Genomic DNA, 12,508 nt, shown 5'->3' on the forward strand with positions numbered 1-12,508 from the left:
TAAGTCCTTGCTCGCGTTCATTGTTCAGTTCCTTTTCCCCTTATCCATACTGGATACAGTATTCCTCCTTTCCCCTTGACTTTAGGCGTGGCCATGTAAATTGCTTTGGCAAGTGGAATACTGTATTAGTGAACTAATGACACAGGAGGTTTAAAATATGCTTCGGTTTTTGGCTTTCTCTTTTGTGCTTCTGCCCTTGTCATGAGAAGTTTTCCCTGGCATCTTAATACCCTTCAGCTGAGCCCACAAGCTAACCCAAAGACCATGGGCAAGAAAAACACTTAATGCTGTATGCCACAGATCTTTATGTAGGAAAATATGACTATGAAAAATTGGTGATGGGATGATACCATAAAACAAAACAAAACACACAAATGGGAAAAACCAAAATATGTGCTGTTTTATTTGGAATTAGGTGGGAGGCAGCAAAGAGACTCTCTTACGGGAAGCTGGAAGAATGAGCCCTGTAATAGTGGCAAGACTTTCGGTAAAATTTTAGTTACAGTTATTTAAAAGAGAGAAAATAAAATTTTGAGGCAAAATGTTGAATGTATGAGTTACTTAAGATACTACAAGAAAGTGATGAGCTCATTAAAGAACAAAATAAAACAAAAACTAGCCAGTTGGCAAGCGAAACTTAGAATAGAGAGCTCAAAGATTGCATGGCTAGAGAAAGGAACTGTCGGTCTTACAATCAAAGGTGTATCCTAACCAAGATGGCCGTAATCTTCCCCTCAGCTTTCTTCCGATGGTAGGTCCCCTGCCTCCCTTATTTTAGGGCGTTTACTTCAGAAAACTTTCTATTGTAAACTCTTTCTCTGCCCTTTTGAGAGGTAAATATTCTCCCAGCCTCTTGCCAGTTTTACAATACAAAAAGGTTTTTCTTATGTAAAGCAATTATACTCCAATAAAGATGTTAAAATAAATAAATAATTCATTCATTTTTAAAAATAGAATTTTCTCTACCTAAATTATGGTGAACCATGGAAGGAACTTAAATAAGTCCATTACATTTTTTTAAAAAGTTACTATGAAGATAATATATATTTGATTTTATTCAGTAAATGTGTACCTAAAGACACCATTAGATTGAATTTTTGTAAGCCTAATAAAAATGTAAATCCATAAAAAAAAAAAAAAAAAAGACCTGGGAGCCACTCCTTTGAAATACAGTCATCAAGGATGAGGGTGCTCCTACCTCCCAGTCCCAGTGGAAAGGTAGGATAGTGTCTTCAAGGGGCATCAGTTAGCAAACACAGATGGCCTAATCATAGAGAAAAACATCTGCAAACTCAGGAACAACTGAATGTGATGGCACATCCCACTGACCAATCTCCTTCCTTAATGTCCTCTAGTCCTTTTCCACTAGATCACTCACCTCAGCACTTAAAAATACATTCACCTTGAGTTCAGTCTCTTTCCTCTGCGGCAATAAGCTTAACTAAGGCTTCCTGGTTTTTTTAACTTTGTCCAGTGTAATCTTTCTTTGACAGTCCACTGAAGAACAGCCTCAGATAAAGGACAACTACTCACTCTGAGCATTACAGTAAGACATGATCTCAGAGCAAAGACTAAATCAAGCCTGTGGCTGTGACATTCTTTGTTAAAACCTCTGAAAAGTGTAAGATACATCTAGTAGATCTTCTAAGCCAACAAGACTCCTAGGAAATGTAGGGTCATAAGCCCACAGAATCCTGATGTATACAAACCTCTAGTAACTAAGGAGAGAGAGAGAGGTATTTTGTAAAACTATTTTAGAGGTGACATTTGGCACATGGATTTGACCGGAATCAAATACACAGAAATTCAGAATGTTTCAAGAGAGTTGTACCAGCAAAGGCACCTCCTCCTGCCTGCACTAAAAGAATATGAGATTTTTGAGATATTAAAAGACATTCAACAGGAAGCTGACCAAGAAATCTGCTCGATGCCCTTTTCAAAAATGGCCAAGGAGAATGATGCAAAGGAGAAAATCCCAGAGAATGGAGTCAAGAGCTAGAGAGAACAATCTACTGAACTGAACGGAAGCTTAGTCAAGGTACATTTCCTATCCCCAGGGTACAGGATTCTGGCAATATTTGCTCGTTAGGATCTCAGAATTGCTGTAGACTCATAACTTCTATTTGCCTCCTTTTCTTTCCATTTCGAGTTAGGGGTGTTTATTGGGTTATCCTGCCCTTTTCTACCATCACACGTTGGGTGCATGGGATGGGAGGGGTGCAGACAATTTATCTAGCTCTCCAGATCCATAGGCACTGCATCTGGACCTGGTTGAGCCTGATGCCATGTAAAAATGGGACTATGGGGATGTTTTGAAGAGGAATTTAGTGTTTTTCACATGGGGAAATGGAGTGAATGGATATTTGTGACCAAAAGGAAGCTGGAGTTGTAGCAGCAATAAAGACACCCCACTCCAATCTCCTGATTATGGGGAGGGTGAATGTGATGCTGGATTATATGCAGATGACTATGAAATGACAAGTGGTCTGTTTGAAATGGGTTGATGACCTTGGGGTGACATCTGTCCCAGTCAGAGGAGCTCAGGGGTATTGAGGAAGTTCCAGTTTTACATATGTCTCTCTTAATAGCATCTAAACTTTAAAAAACTTTAACTTTACTCACTAAGTAACAGAATCCTCAAGAGAGATAAAGTATAATGTTAATTATTAATAAATGATTTAAAATATTATTCTACTTGCATGACAACTGTTTTAATTAGGTTGAAATTGCATACTAATTGGTAAATCTAAGTTGAGTAGTCTCCTTGGAAGCATACATTTACTTTTACACAGTGTTTTAGATAGTTTTATCTATTTGCATGTTTGAAGGAACATGTGTTAAAATCTGATCTTAATATTGTACATATGATCACCACAACTGGTTAATACCTGTAAGGGAAAGAGTACCGAATTAGGAATGAGATGTGCTACTCACCACCTCTATGGCCTGGAACATGCATTTAACTTCCCTGAACATCAGTATCATTTTCTATAAAATGGGGCTGATATTAAATGTATTGTAGAGTTAGTGTGAAATTAATTGCTGCTGTAGTATATGCATAGTTTCTATTGAACAGTGAGCTCTCAGAGATTTAATTTCACACCTGTCCCCCTGTGAACGCCCACACACAATTTTTCCTCAATGCATAAGAAATTGTTTATCTGACATGAAATACAAAGTTGGAATCTTTAAATGGATCTGTGGGCTTAGGACACAAAATGCTCAACTCCATTCACTCTTAATTTTCAGCCTGTCCTTTTCATAGTGCTGGTCAATCACATCAGAACTAGTTGTTCTATTCTATGGCTACTTCTCTTCTTAATCATGGTGGCTTAGAAGACCAAAATATTAGAAAATCAAATTAATTCAAAACAGCAAGTTATTTGAAAATAAAGAGGCTTTAAATTCAGGAGAATGTAAGTCGTAGAGGATAGAGGTAGGAGCTGATCTGAACTTGTTAAAACCTTATCTAATGGTATGTCTCCAGATCGCTCCCCTTGTGTTTTGTGTAGCCAGTTGCCACATTGGAGATGGTGCGAGGAGGGTAGATGTAAGGCTTAGCTCCTACAGTGATGCCTATAAAATGACCAGTGGTCTGTCTGAAAAGGGTTGATAATCTTGAGGTAGACATCTCTTCTATTGGAGGGGCTTGGGGAACGCAACTACTTTCTGCTTTTACATCCTCTCTCCTGTGCAGGGCCTGCTCTGCTGCCCTGCCCTCTCAGTCTGTTGCTCACTACATCTGAGCCTATCTCATTGGAGTATGAGGTTAGATAGGTTTAGATTCAAATCCCAGAACCACTATCCAAACAATCATATAATCTGGTATAAATTTCCTAAAATATTAGAACCTCCCTTCCTTAACTATTAAAGAAATTAAAAAAAAATCCAGCTCATAAAATCCACACCTCTTCTCAGATGAAATGAAACAACATGTGTCTGTGATGCAGCATGACAACCTTTAGTTGCCATTCAATAGAAAACAGCTAAATCAGCTTTTATAGCCTCACCTCTTTAAAAAAAAGTCACATATAAACCTGAGGCAAACAATATGTTGAAGGTCCATGTGAAAATTTTATCAGCTATCCTTTGGAATTAAGAAACAGAAGGAAATCAGAAATTGACAAAAATCACATCTGGTTCTACCATGAAAGTAGAACAGATTAACTTCTGAGTTACGGGTACACACAAGGGGATCACTTCTACTGAAACTGTGGTCCTCAGTATTGATTATTTGGATAACAAAGTGAGTTTCATCAGTCTGTTTTAAAATCCTAATATAATTTGTTTGAAAGTGTTTCAAAAGCATTTATTTCTGGTGACATTCTAGCTAGAAATAGATAAGATGCCTTTATAAAAAGGTATTCTGTATTAGAGAGCAAATATATCAGCACTAATCTCTTGAGTTAGAACTGAAAAAAGGTACACAGATAGTTACCATAACCATTGCATTTTAAATGGTCCAGAAATGTCTGGTAAGTAGAAGCTTGTAGTAAATATGTATGAGAGAAGAAATGTAAAAACTTGAATTTTGCCCAGAGCACTTACTGAGACTATTTGGGAAAACAGAGGAAGACCTTTTCTGAGCTTACCAAAAAGTTGTCATAAATCCACATTTCTGTACACACACACTCACATACACACACAATACACATTTTAGTTCCAAGGAATTGAAGTATGGTGGTATGTTATAACAAGAAAAAAATTTAAACTAAGATTTTTTTTAATCTCTACGTATTTCCAAGAAAACATTAGTCTAGCTTATTAATTAATGTAAATTTATATTAGAGATTGAAGTTTGTCATCTGACGTGGAAAGCTGAAAGGGAGAACAGATCATTAGTTTTCTAACAACCAGTGTTCTGCGTTTAATATAGACTGCTAAAGAAAATAAGCAGCAGCTTTGCGGATTATTCAAAGGCCCAAACTTCAGAAGGAGAGTTTTAAAATGTTGTACACTGGAAGTAGAAACAAGGAAATGGACACGCTTAAATCCCCAAGGTCAGCAAGAGATCAGTTATAGGCACCTTTCAACCTAATCAAGACAGGTTATTCACTCTTTACACTGTGTCAACGATATAAGAGAAAAATATCGATAGAGAAGTGTGATGAACAGACTTTACAACTCCAACCACTGTGTTCCTGCCCTTGTATTATCCTCCACTCCCTTGATTGTGAAAGAGACCTGTGACTTGCTTCTATCAACAGAATATGACAAAAGTGATAAGATGTCACTCCCCCGATTAAGTCATGCTATATAAGACTTTATCTTGCCCCCAACTGCTTTCCTTACTGACTTTGAAGGATCAAGCTTATATGAGCTGTATGGTCACAAGGAAATGAATTCTGCCAGCAACCTGAGTGATCTTGGAAGTTCATCTTTCCCTATCGATCCTCCAAATGAGAACCCAGTCCTGGCTGATACCTTGATTGCAGCCTTGCAGAGGACCCAACTAAGCTGTGCCCAGATACTTCACCCAGAGAATCTTTGAGATAATAAATGCATATTGTTCTAAGTCACCAAGTCTGTGACGACTTGTTACATAGCATAGAAAACTAATATACGGAAATCCATCAATCTTCACAGAGCAGCTTGGTGAAGGTAGAGCTTTCTTTGGAGTATTGTTTGGTTTAAGGATAACTAATCTCTTTTCAGGTGCCTTAGTAGTACTGGACTACACATTGTGTGGAGAGGGCTCATTTAATGCCAAGTAACCATATGCAATGAAGCTCAAGCTCCAAATTCAAAAAAATGAAGGCTGAACGGGGAGAACCTATCAGACTGATTATCCAAAGAACTTATGGTTTCACCAACTTATTTTCTGTTGTTTCTTTTCTTTTTTTTTTTTTTTTTTTTGCGGTACGCGGGCCTCTCACTGCTGTGGCCTCTCCCGTTGCGGAGCACAGGCTCCGGATGCGCAGGCTCAGCGGCCATGGCTCACGGGCCCAGCCGCTCCGCGGCACGTGGGATCTTCCCGGACCGGGGCACGAACCCGTGTCCCCTGCATCGGCAGGCAGACTCTCAACCACTGCGCCACCAGGGAAGCCCTGTTGTTTCTTTTATTTTTTGTTTTTAATTGTGGTAACATTGGGGTAAAATACAATTTGCCATCTTAACCATTTTTAAGTATACAATGCAGTAGCATTAAGTACAGTACATTCATATTGCTGTGCAGTATCCAGAACTCTTCATCTTGCAAAACTGAAACACTGTAACTATTAAACAACTCCCCATTCTTCCCTCCGCCCAGCCCCTGGCAACCACCTTTCTACTTTCTGGGTTGGATTTTGACTACTCTACGTACCTCATGTAAGTAGAATCACACAGTATTTGTCTTTTGTGATTAACTTATTTTACTAAGCATACTGTCCTCAAGGTTCATCTATGTCGTAGCATGTGACAGGATTTCTTTCTTTTTTAAACCTGAATAATACAGTAACTCCCCTACATATGAACCTTCAAGTCACAAACTTTCAAAGATGCAAACATGCCTTTGCATGTCCAATCATATAAAGTAGTTCACGTGTCTGGCATACATTGTCATGTGCATGCATCCTCTACAAGTGGTTGTGCTTTTGTGTACTTTACAGTACTGTATAGAGTACAGTAGTACAGTATCTTTATTTCGAACTAGATCTGCAAGAGGACGACTTCATTGAACTCCTTGCTGTGCAACACAAGGAGCTTACTAATGAAGACCTGATGGAAGTGGAGCCCCAGAGAAAGGATGAAGAGAGACAAGAGGAAGAAGTAACTGAAGAGCTGAAGAGATTCACGATGCAGGAAATGGCAAGGGGATTTTCTTTATTTGAGGAGGCATAGGATCTGAATGTAGAACGGTACACGGAGGTTGCAGTAGCCGTTCAGTATGCAATCCACTGCTACCACATCATCTATGATGAGAAAAAAAGAGCAACTACCCAGACATCACTGGATCATTTTTCCAAGAGCATAGAGAGAATTGAACCTAGCAAGGAACCGGAACCTGTGCTGTCAACATTAGGTGAGAATGAAACTAGAGCTTGCCCTCCATCTCCTACTGCTGGTGATCCTTCAGCTCTACCATCTCCCACCTCCTCTCCCTCCTCCAGTCAGTAACTCTTCTTGCCTGTTCACTTGATGCCAGCCCCCTGTATGCCAGCTGTTGTACTGTACACTGTACTTTTCAAGGTACAGTACTGTAAGATTAAAAATGTTTCCTTTATTTTTTGTGTTTGTTTTTTATGTATTATTTGTGTGAAAAGTATTATAAACTTATTACAGTACAGTACCCTATAGCCAATTGTGTTACTTGGGTACCTAGGCTAACTCTGTTGGACTTAAAAACAAGTTAGACTTACAAACTCACTCTCAGAAGGAACTCGTTCATATGTAGGGGACTTACTGTATTCTATTATTTGTATTTACCATGTTTTGTTTATCCATTCATCCATTGCTGGACAATTAGGTTGTTTCCAACTTTCGGCTATTGTGACTAATTCTGCAATGACTATATAAGTGTACAAATATTTCTTCAAGACTCTTCTTTCAATTATTTTGTGTACATACCGAAAAGTGGGATTGCTGTATCATATGGTAATTCTATTTTTAATTTTTGAGAAACTGCTGTACTGTTTTCCATAGTAGATGTACCATTTAACATTCTCACCAACAGTGTACAAGGTTTCAACTTTCTTCATATCCTCACCATTTTTTATTTTCTGTTTTTTGATGGTAGCCATCCTTACGGATATGAGGTGGTATCTCATTGTGGTGCTGATTTCCATTTCCCTAATGGTTAGTGATATTAAGCATCTTTCCCTGTGTTTTTTGGCCATTTGTATATCTTCTTTGGAGAAATATCTATTAAAGTCTTTTGCTTCTTTTTTTTAATATATTCCAAATATGATCGGTTTATTTTATTTTACTCTGATGCAAAACCAAAGATTCCATGACCACAAAGAGACCTATATAATACAAGGTCATGAAGAAGTGGTGTGGGATATGCAGGACGTGATGAACAACTGGAGAGTCGGGTCATCTCCTTTGTAACATGACACTACACCATTGCTGAGCAACACATGGAAAATAACACTGCGGAACTGAACTGAAATGTGGCACGAATGTGACAACTTCCGGGCATGACTTCAAGCACACCTCCCTTAGGATGGACTCGATATCTAGACTTCAGTGTGGGGAGGATTACAATTCTTTGGAAGAATAAAAAGTTCACACTTTTGCAATTTCACAGAAGAATTTTAAGGCCAAAACATAGTGGGTTCATTTCTCTTCACCTCCAGGGACAAAGCTGATGCTTTACTCAAAACCACGTTAAGAAGAATTACAATCCTGCAGCCTGTGGAACAAAAAACACATTCACAGAAATATAGACAAGATGAAAAGGCAGAGGGCTATGTACCAGATGAAGGAACAAGATAAAACCCCAGAAAAACAACGAAATGAAACGGAGATAGGAAATCTTCCAGAAAAAAGAATTCAGAATAATGATAGTGAAGATGATCCAAGACTTCAGAAAACGAATGGAGGCAAAGATCAAGAAGATGCAAGAAATGTTTAACAAAGGCCTAGAAGAATTATAGAACAAACAAACAGAGATGAGCAATATAATAACTGAAATGAAAAACACAGTAGAAAGAATCAACAGCAGAATAACTGAGGCAGAAGAATGGATAAGTGACCTGGAAGACAGAATGGTGTAATTCACTGCTGCAGAACAGACTAAAGAAAAAAGAATGAAAAGAAATGAAGACAGCCTAAGAGACCTCTGGGACATTAAACACAACAACATTCACATTACAGGGGTCCCAGAAGGAGAAGAGAGAGAGAAAGGACCTGAGAAAATATTTGAAGAGATTATAGTTGAAAACTTCCCTAACATGGGAAAGGAAATAGATACCCAAGTCCAGGAAGTGCAGAGACAAACCCACAGCAAACATCATACTCAACAGTGAAAAACTGAAAGCATTTCCACTAAGATCAGGAACAAGACAAGGTTGCCCACCCTCACCACTATTATTCAACATGGTTTTGGAAGTCCTAGCCACGGCAATCAGAGAAGAAAAAGAAATAAAAGGAATACAAATTGCAAAAGAAGAAGTACAACCGTCACTGTTTGCAGATGACATGATACTATACATAGAGAATCCTAAAGATGCCACCAGAAAACTATTAGAGGTAATCAATAAATTTGGTAAAGTTGCAGGATACAAAATTAATGCACAGAAATCTCTTGCATTCCTATACACTAATGATGAAAAATCTGAAAGAGAAATTAAGGAAACACTCCCATCTGCCATTGCAACAAAAAGAATAAAATACCTAGGAATAAACCTACCTAGGGAGACAAAAGACCTGTATGCAGAAAAGTATAAGATACTGATGAAAGAAATTAAAGATGATACCAACAGATGGAGAGGTATACCCTGTTCTTAGATTGGAAGAATCAATATTGTGAAAATGACTATACTACCCAAAGCAGTCTGCAGATTCAATGCAATCCTTATCAAATTACCAATGGCATTTTTTTACAGAACTAGAACAAAAAATATTAAAATTTGTATGTAGACACAAAAGACCCTGAATAGCCAAAGCAGTCTTGAGGGAAGAAAATGGAGCTGGAGGAATCAGACTCCCTGACTTTAGACTATACTACAAAGCTACAGTAATCCATACAATATGGTACTGGCACAAAAATAGAAATATACATCAATGGAACAGGATAGAAAGCCCAGAGATAAACCCATGCACCTATGGTCAACTAATCTATGACAAAGGATGCACGGATATATAGTGGAGAAAAGACATCCTCTTCAATAAGTGGTGCTGGAAAAATGGGACAGCTACATGTAAAAGAATGAAATTAGAACACCATACACAAAAATAAACTTAAAATGGATTAGAGACCTAAATGTAAGACGAAGCGATATAAAACTCTTAGAGGAAAACATAGGAAGAACACTCTTTGACATAAATCACAGCAAGATCTTTTTTGATTCACCTCCTAGAGTAATGGAAATAAAAATAAAAATAAACAAATGTGACCTAATGAAACTTAAAAGCTTTTGCACAGCAAAGGAAACCATAAACAAGACGAAAAGACAACCCTCAGAATGGGAGAAAATATTTGCAAATGAATCATCATACAAAGGATTAATCTCCAAAATATATAAACAGCTCATGTAGCTCAATATTAAAAAAACAAACAACCCAATCCAAAAATGGGCAGAAGACCTAAATAGACATTTCTCCAAAGAAGACATACAGATGGCCAAGAAAGCACATGAAAAGCTGCTCAACATCACTAATTATTAGAGAAATGCAAATCAAAACTACAATGAGGTATCAACTCACACCAGTTAGAATGGGCATCATCAGAAAATCTACAGACAACAAATGCTGGAGAGGGTGTGGAGAAAAGGGAACCATCTTGCACTATTGGTGAGAATGTAAATTGATACAGCCACTATGGAGAACAATATGGAGGTTCCTTAAAGAACTAAAAATAGAATTACCATATGACCTAGCAATCCCACTCCTGGGCATATACCCAGAGAAAACCATAATTCAAAAAGACACATTCACCCCAATGTTCATTGCAGCACTACTTACAATAGCCAGGTCATGGAAGCAACCTAAATGCCCATCAACAGATGAATGGATAAAGAAGATGTGGTACATATATACAATGGAATATTACTCAGCCATATAAAGGAACGAAATTGGGTCATTTGTAGAGATGTGAGTGCATCTAGAGAATGTCATACAGAGTGAAGTAAGTCAGAAAGAGAAAAACAAATATCGTATATTAACACATATGTGGAACCTAGAAAAATAGTACAGATGAACTGGTTTGCAGGGCAGAAATTGAGACACAGATGTAGAGAACGTATGGACACCAAGGGGGGGAAGCGGCGGGGGTTGGGGGTTGTGGTGTGATGAATTGAGAGATTGGGATTGACATGTATACACTGATGTGTATAAAATGGATGACTAATAAGAAAAAAAAATAAAATAAACATACACAGGTTATTTGTGAGTAAAAAAAAAAAAAAATTATGAGGTCTCTTGGAACTCCAGAATTCACGGACACCTCTTATAGCAATGGATCATGATTATTTACTAATAAAGTTCACTTGATATGGACATACAGAAATTAGAAAAAAAATTACTCTGAGGGTGTAAAAAAACAAAACAAAACCACATTAAGCTTCTAGTTCAAATCCCAGCCTGACCCTGTGCCCTCCTGCATTGAAGGTCTTTCCATGGATTAGAGCTGACAGGGTCAGTTTCACTCCTGCTTGAAGGGACTGAGTATAACGCAGCCAATCAGGCTGGCATTATTCACTTTAGCCGATAGAGAAGTTCTACAATCCAGCTTGTACTTAGCAGCGATGCTGAAACGTGTGTTGTTACTGCCGGTGGTCCACAAGAGGTTTATTGATGTTTCAATCTTCTCATTCACCTTCTGGTAGATCTACCTTCCAAACTCAGTGCCATTGTTCACATGAGTGTGCAGCTGGAAGTCTGTGGCCTTGTAACCCAGGGCAAAATTATTGTGACAGTTTGGATTTGGCTGTGTCAAAACTCATCTGATAACCAGCAAGCCAACCTTCAAAGGCCAACACAGCCCAGCCATAGATGGTTTGGTCCAGAAAAACTGATACCAACATTACTGCCAAGACTGAAAGAATCTCGTTTATAGGAGGCCTTCAATTTCCCACTCTTCTTTCCTGTGTTCCCTACCAATATGGTATCAAGAGTCAGCTTTGACCCTTCAGCCAACTTATTCTATTCTCCAAAGACATTTCTGTCCCAAGAGTACTGTCTGTGTTCCACTTTTGGGTGAAGGTCAGTCCATAGTTACAAATCTTGTATTTGGTCTCTAGGTTGCCTGATGCTTTCCCTGTATCATTGTAAGCATGACCAGAAGTAGAAAATTCCACTCCACTACATGACTTGGTTCTCAGATCTATTCTGACCATGCCAAATCCATATCCTTTGTTGAAGACATCCTTGGCAGCCTTTCCTAGGTCACAGTAAGTTGGTGTGTTACACATATCTCCGACGGCAGGGCCTGTCCGCCCAGCCAGAAGAGTCCATCCACTCCACTAGAGCACCGCTTAAGGTCTTCTTCAGGCCAACGCCGTCCGCGCCTGTGCAGCCCCACACCTGCGGTATCTGTGCGCTGCGAGCCCCACACTGCGGCTGTGCCAGAGTGTTGCACCGGGGTCGCGCACCACACACGAGAGCCGGACTAACACCCCCAACTGTCCGAGTGTGCGCGTGCGCGGCAGGGCCCGGCCTTTGGCTTCTTTCTTAATTATTTTTGTTGTCGTTGAGTGGTAGGAGTTTTAAAAATATATACTCTGAACATTAACCCCTTATCAGATATATGATTTATAAATATTGTTTCCCATTCCGTAAGTTGCTTTTTCACTCTGTTGATTGTGTCCTTTGATGCACAGTTTATCTATTTTTCTTTTGTTTCTTGTGCTCTCTCTTTTTTTTT

The 12,508-nt window shown here is 38.7% G+C and overlaps 1 pseudogene; it reads right to left on the reverse strand.

The window, feature by feature from the left end:
• Window positions 1–10,953: 10,953 nt before the first annotated feature.
• LOC132426692 (voltage-dependent anion-selective channel protein 3 pseudogene) lies at window positions 10,954–12,086 on the reverse strand (annotated as a pseudogene).
• Between the last annotated feature and the right edge of the window lie 422 nt (window positions 12,087–12,508).

Source organism: Delphinus delphis, chromosome 6, assembly GCF_949987515.2.
Source record: "Delphinus delphis chromosome 6, mDelDel1.2, whole genome shotgun sequence".
NCBI classification, from domain to species: Eukaryota; Metazoa; Chordata; class Mammalia; order Artiodactyla; family Delphinidae; genus Delphinus; species Delphinus delphis.